This window comes from Lynx rufus, unplaced genomic scaffold (genome assembly GCF_022079265.1).
Source record: "Lynx rufus isolate CCGP_SWC_20201006 ecotype Redwood Valley unplaced genomic scaffold, mLynRuf1.p SCAF_8, whole genome shotgun sequence".
NCBI classification, from domain to species: Eukaryota; Metazoa; Chordata; class Mammalia; order Carnivora; family Felidae; genus Lynx; species Lynx rufus.
In genome coordinates, this window is record NW_025814896.1 from 11,996,696 (window position 1) to 12,002,359 (window position 5,664).

The following is a 5,664-nucleotide window of genomic DNA, read 5'->3' on the forward strand; positions in this document are numbered from 1 at the left end:
GGCCACAAATCCTGCAGTTGGGTTTTACCATTGACCAGAACCCTTCTTGTCCCCAACTGGGGTGGCCGGTCACTCTGCTCGAACTGCCCATTTCCAATCTCCTGACCTAGCCGCTGTTCTAACACTCCATGTTCGAGGACTTTCTTAGGTCACCAGGGACCAGTTTGCTCTTACATACTTAAAATTATGCAATTGGCAGTTAACGCCAGTGGGAGCAGCTCTCCAACAAGGATTGACAGGCGCTGGTAGCTAAACCTCTTAGCGCTTTCAACCCTAAAATGGGATAACTCTGAGGCATACGTTCTATGCTGGCTCCCAGAGTTCCCCGATGGGATTAAGCTCCAATTGACTATAGTAGTAACTTGTGTGAAAACACATCCTCCATCGACTGCCTTCTTTTCCCTGTCTCATTCCCTCAAGCTCCAAATGGTGCCACCCAGGATCGTCTCCCAAGTAATCTACTTGTACTCGAGATCTTTGTGTCAGGGTCTCCTCGTGCGGGAACCCAAGCTAACGCACGCGACTATCTCCCCCACTTCCGGGTCTCTGTCTATGCCGTTAAAATGAGACCGACCCCATCCCCCAACTCCAGGGATGGGCACATGACTCGGAGCTGACCAATCACACCACCATACCTCTTTGGCTACAGTGATTGGTTCAGGGGTCGTCACGTGACCCCCACCCAGGCCAATGACAGCTTCTTCCTGGACTTCTACCGAGACGATGGGGAACGGGAACCCTTTTCTGCTGCGGTCCCCAAACTCTTGGGACGTTAGGTTGGGGGCCGGTGTTCTCTGAGGATGAAGCCGCCTCAGAGGATGCTGGTGCTGAGCTGAGGAAGCGGAATCAGATCCAGGTGCATCCCTGGTTCCAGCGCCGTGTATAATTTTAAGTGCCGTTTATTAGCCTGGTCCATCCTGAGCTCCCCTGCTCCCGACAGGCAGGCCTATTTCCCATAGCTCCTCGGGTTTGCCCTCCCTATCTGGCCCCTCAAGTGACAGGGTTTGCAGTCCCTGGGTTTGGCCGGAAAATCGTTCTCGCCTGAGTGTTCTGAGTTGCTTTAGCAACATTGTGGAGCAAGGGGGGTTACCAACGTTCAAGGTGGAGGAATAACCTGTTTGAGAAATCAACTACTTTTCATTTCCTCAACTCCAGAGTCATTGGGAAAGAATGAAAGGTATTTCCCCGACTCTGTGCCAAGAAGGTAGCTGGACGTTGTGATCGAAAGATCTGGGTTTCCTTTTACCCCCAGTTAGGAAAACAGGCCGTCCTTCCCCAAGGTCCTAGAGTCTCAGATTGTGGTGAGCAGGACCACCTACGAGGGGGGCCTTAGAGGACCTCGTTCCAAAGTGGAGTCTCCGGCCCCAGCCCTGGGGGGACTCAGTCATAACCTTTGAGGACCAGACCCGGGAATTTGTCTTTCAAACACGCTTCTCCAAAGGTTAAGAAACTTAGAGCTCCTTTATTTAAGTGAAGAAAACCCTTTTGAAACCAGCTTATGCAAAAGCGGCAATTTATTGGCTGAAGTAACTGAAAAAGGACTGGCTGAAGTAACCGAAGAGTTCTGGCTTTAGGCCTAGCTGGATTCACGAACTCAGATGAGGTCGCCAGACAGTCTCTTGCCATCTCTTGCCTTTTCTCTTCAGTGCGTTGGCTCCGTTCTCAGACTCCACTTGACAAGATGGCAAGTGGGTCTCCAGGCCTGCATTCTGCTGGGTACAAGTCCGGTGGGAAAAGGAGGGTCATTTCCCGAAAACCCTACTGTAGTTCCAGCATCCACTCGGATTGGACTAACTTAGGACATGGTCTGTCTCTGAACCGGTCACTGTCACCAAAGGAAGGTGACGTTCAGATTGTCCAGGTCTGGTCACATGCCTGTTGGGGTAGGGATGGCCCCACCTGGACACAGGGAGAGGAAGTTCCCTGAAGAAGTACTGAGTGGTGTGTGCAAACATGGGGGAATGAATTCTGGACAGGCAAGGCCGGTTGTGGTCAGTGTGGAGTCCCTGGTGTAGGCCATGTATCTTGAGGGCTCTGGGCTTCTTGGCACCCTTGTGGCTCCAAGTTATTCTTTGGTTCAGATCACAAAAGGAGAATATTAGGCTCCTACTCAGGAAATAACCAAAACCATAAAGCAGGCTCTGTTGATTGCTTCTTTTCCCTTCTTCCTGGCCATCAGAACCGAATTTTGCGGGACCAAGGAGCAGCGTGCAAGGCCCAGAGGATGAATTCTGTTTGGTCTAAGCCAGCATGGGAACCCTGTCTCCTTTTGACCTAGTCTTGGGGTAAGCATGGGACCCAATCCTGGCCAACGAGGCAGCAGGGGTAGTGTGCTGAGGGCTTCTGGGTAGGATTCTCCTTTCTGTTAAAAGAGACAAGTTTTCTCCCCAACCCCTTTTCTTTCATACATATATTCCTCCATTCTTTGGACATGGTTGTACTAGGACGTGACTTTTGGAGCTAGAGCACTTACTTTGAGACTCTAAGGGAATGGCCAAGGGAATCCTCAAGAAACTGACCCGTTGCCCTAATACTGAGATGCCGAAGTTCCCAATCCCAAGACATTTTCCTTACTGACTTACTGTTACCTGAGATAATCAAGATCGACATTTAAGGCTCTCTTAACTGAGTGTCAGGTTACTTGCAGCCCAAACATGCCCTAACAGATCCACCTGTAGACTTTAGAAGTTTATTTATTTTTTTTTTTAATTTTTTTTTTCAACGTTTATTTATTTTTGGGACAGAGAGAGACAGAGCATGAACGGGGGAGGGGCAGAGAGAGAGGGAGACACAGAATCGGAAGCAGGCTCCAGGCTCTGAGCCATCAGCCCAGAGCCTGACGCGGGGCTCGAACTCACGGACCGTGAGATCGTGACCTGGCTGAAGTCGGACGCTTAACCGACTGCGCCACCCAGGTGCCCCAGACTTTAGAAGTTTAAAGCACAGAAGGCAGAACAAAAAAGGCTGCCACTTCTCTGAGATTGTTCTGGTTCTACAGCCGGTCAGGCTTCTCCCACTTTGCTCTTTGACTCTTTCCTCGTGAAGCTCTTGCAGCTGAATAAGCATTAATAATTCATCAGGACCCCACCACTCTGGGCTGAATTGTGTAAACTTCCTTGTTAGTCTGAAGGTTTCCTGAAGCCCTGTGCAAGCATTTACCATGTAGAGGGTAAGACGGGGCTAACCTAGGAGTTTGGCCTCTAACATTGTAATTTTTGTGTTGAATTTTTTTTTTATTTGTTAATAATATCAAACCTACAGAAGAGTTGGATGAATAAAAATGGGACAAAGAACACCTAAGAGAAAGCATGAGCAGGAGAGGGGCAGAGAGAGAGGGAGAGAGAAAAATCCCGAGCAGGCTGTGTGACACGGGGTTCGACCCCACGAACTGTGAGACCATGAACTGAGCTGAAATCAAGAGTCAGATGCTTAACCGACTGAGCCACCCAGGCGCTCCTTTTAACGTTTTATTTTTAAGTAATCTCTACGCCCAACGTGGGGCTTGAACTCACGACTCCGAGATTAAGAGTCACGTGCTCCACCAACGGAGCCAGCCAGGCGCCCTTCAACCTTCATACTTTAAAATTATTGATAAAAAATCTTTTTTTTTTAACGTTTATTTATTTTTGAGACAGAGAGAGACAGAGCATGAACGGGGGAGGGGCAGAGAGAGAGGGAGACACAGAATCGGAAACAGGCTCCAGGCTCCGAGCCGTCAGCCCAGAGCCTGACGCGGGGCTCGAACTCACGGACCGCGAGATCGTGACCTGGCTGAAGTCGGACGCTTAACCGACTGCGCCACCCAGGCGCCCCTAAAAAATCTTTAATCTATCTTTTCTACCATTTGCATTCCAATAATATACAAATTTTACTAATTCCAATAATATACAATTATATACAATAATATACAATTTTGCTAATTGATCCAAAAATGTCCTAAAGTGTTTTTTCTCCTCCAGCACAAGAACCAGTCCGTTTAGGGTCAGATATTGCATTTAGTTGTCATGTCTCTTTAATTTCCTTTCATCTGGAGCATCAGTCTTTCTTTGTCTTGTGTGACTTTGAAATTTTTGAATAATACTCTCCCCACCCCCTTGTCTCGCTCTCTTTTTTAAAAAACAATATTTCTTGGGGCGCCTGGGTGGCTCTGTTGGTTGAGCGTCCGACTTCAGCTCAGGTCGTGATCTCGTGGTCCGTGAGTTCAAGCCCCACGTCAGGCTCTGTAGGGAGTTAATGGAGAGATCTACGGGAAGTAGTTACCTCTGTGAGTCTGCCTGGGCCTAAGACAGCTTTTGGCCAGCAGGACTAGCTAGAAGTGGAATAGTGGAAAGCAAAGACAAGTTCTCCAATCATGAGAACAGAACAACTACAAAACTGGTCTGACAAGTGTTTCTTTTTTTAAGTTCATTTGTTTTCATAATCTCTACACCCGTTATGGGGCTCGAACTCACAACCCTGGCATCAAGAGTCGCATGCTCTTCCAACTTGAGCCAGCCAGGCACCCCTTAGTGAGTGTTTTAATAGAAGCAAACATAAGGTACAACGAGAGATGCAAGGGTTTACTGGATCCAGTCTAGAAACCAAGGAAGTCTTCCTGGAGTAGACAACGTTTGAGCTGAGACCTAAATAGTAAAGAGAGAGCCAGTTGAAATGGGGGAAGAGCGGAGGAATTAGCGCATGCAAATGCCTAGAGGTGAAATCGGATATTGGAGGGCTAAAAGTAGACCAGTCTGACTGGAGCCTAAGTATGAGATAAAGAGGGTCAGGGCGATGCCAGGGTGTTTGCAGGTCTTTATAACAAGGAGTTTGAACTCTGTCCTAGGAGCAACGGGAAGTCGTGGAAGGATTTGAAGCAGGGGGAGGGACGTGGCATACAGAGGTGTTAGCAAGTTGGAGATGGGAGGATTTTCTGATGTCGCCCTTCCAGGAAAAGTCCAAATACCTCTACGGCAACCCTGAGCCCTGCATCTTCGAGGGTTTGCTAACTTTGGTTTCCTTCCTTCTCCTTCCTTTCCTTCTATTTCCCCAGGCAACCTGGGCAATAGAGCATGGGGAAAGTGACCGCACCGGTTACGATATTTTCAACTGCAAGTGACAGCATGCCTGACTGACCGTGGCTTAAGCGAAGAAGAAGTGGAATTATCCTTTATAACAAACAGTCTGGAGGTCGGCAGCTCCAGAGTCGTTTCGATGTGTCAAGGACCCAGGCTTATCTTTCTGCTACGTCATCTCCAGTGGTTGGCTTTTGGCCTCAGACTCATGCCCATGCCAGCTACTGCTGCATCATAGAACGTTTGATCACAGGACACCGATCAAAGCAGGAAGGAAGGGATGGGGGGGACAAAAGGCTTTCACCCCCTTGAAGCTCTATATTATTAATGAAGTGGATCCTCAGATTTCCCCTGACCTTTCATTGGCTGAGAGCTGGATCATATGCCCATTCTGGACCAATCATTGCTTAAGGAGAATGCGCACTTTTACTTAAGATGGGTCACGATTTATCTGCTGGGGCTGGAGAGCCAGCCACCCTCCAAAGATCAAGGGATTTCTACCCCTTAGCTGGGCCCCAAATCAAGATTCTCTGGGCAGGGAAGATGTGGAAGCGGGGTGGGAATGCCTCTGGGGTAGCAAGGGGCAGTGTGTCAGACGGAGTGAGGTTTGTAG

The 5,664-nt window shown here is 48.7% G+C and overlaps 1 long non-coding RNA gene across 1 annotated transcript; it reads left to right on the forward strand.

Annotated features, from left to right (window-relative positions):
* Positions 1 to 762: 762 nt before the first annotated feature.
* On the forward strand, positions 763 to 5,400 carry LOC124503625 (uncharacterized). Its single transcript, XR_006960227.1, has 3 exons — positions 763 to 856; positions 2,180 to 2,285; positions 5,030 to 5,400. It is a non-coding gene; the product is annotated as an uncharacterized LOC124503625 (long non-coding RNA).
* Positions 5,401 to 5,664: the final 264 nt, after the last annotated feature.